General features: G+C 35.6%; 1 long non-coding RNA gene across 1 annotated transcript in view; it reads right to left on the reverse strand.

The window, feature by feature from the left end:
- LOC134744254 (uncharacterized) overlaps positions 1-1,286 on the reverse strand; it is a 120,193-nt gene that overhangs the window by 68,502 nt on the left and 50,405 nt on the right. The window lies entirely within an intron of this gene.

The raw sequence follows: 1,286 nt of genomic DNA on the forward strand, positions 1-1,286 counted from the left end.
GACGGTTTACGAGTCATTTTTTTTTGTTTGATATGAAAATATTTTATAAGTTACAAGAAATCACTGTGAATCGTGGGACTTAGTCAATCTGTGTAAGAATGTCCTATAAAATTTATTTATTTATTTATATTATGTTTTTTTTTTATCTTTATTAAAGGGCTTTTTCGAGTTAACGAATATGTCGCCCCTTATATTATGATATGATTATGTTAGACGAAAGTACACGTACGGATGCATATGTAGATGTGCACGCACACATACATAGTTAGTTTCGGGAGCAAATCAGAGATGGTACTTTAAAATGAGTTTCCACAAAATGCTTCAAGAGGGCTCTCTTTACCGAGTGCGAAAGTATAATATACTTTCGCACTCGTAGCACATCTAATGTAATTTTCATTCGCGATTTTTGGACTAACTTAAACAGCTTTAGGAGCATTCCACTTGTTAAAAGCTGCAAAATTTAGGCTAAACTATAGTTGGTCAATAAGAAACAAAAAACCTATACTCATCCTTTTTTTTGGGTACTAATACTAGTATTAAATTACATTTAAAATCGGGTCTATCGCGAAATTTAAATGTGATTTTGGGGTTGGTTTTGTGTGATGTTGGGGATTTTAAATGTGATTTAATATGTGTTCAAAACGCGAAAGTTTTAAATGTTATATACTAATACTAGTGTAATTAGCCCGCTCCAGACTACGCGGCACGAAGCCGCGAACGCGAATTTGGAGTCGATTTCGCTGATAAGTTCGACGTGTTGCCTTCCTGTCACACTTCGCAGCGCAGTAAGCCCTCAGACTAACGAAACGTGGGTTGGTCCATATAATATTATTATTATAGTCTGTCAAGGGACTGTCTCATTTCAAACATAGACAGAGAGAATCATACTATCTTTGTCTTACACTAGTACTAGCACCCAAGAGAAAAGGATGAGTATAGTTTTTTGTTCCTATTTACTGACAAGATTTGCTTGACCAACTATACATATATGAAGACTTAAGCGAGGTTTAGACTAGCAAGAACTTGCATGCAATTTACGTTACATTGCCGACTACTAAGGTAAACTGCATTCAAAAGTTTGATCAGATACCGCAACGTAACGTAAATTGCATGCAAGTTCTTGCTAGTCTAAACCTCGCTTTAAGCACTAAAGCAAAATTAAGTAAATATGAGAATGGAACACAGTTACCAGGTATCCAAGTGACATTGACATTTGACATTTCACATCATCTCGAATTCTCGACTCGACGTGGGTCACGTCTCGAACTTATTCATTGTTTCTGTTA

The sequence above is a fragment of the Cydia strobilella genome, chromosome 9 (genome assembly GCF_947568885.1).
Source record: "Cydia strobilella chromosome 9, ilCydStro3.1, whole genome shotgun sequence".
Lineage (NCBI taxonomy): Eukaryota > Metazoa > Arthropoda > Insecta > Lepidoptera > Tortricidae > Cydia > Cydia strobilella.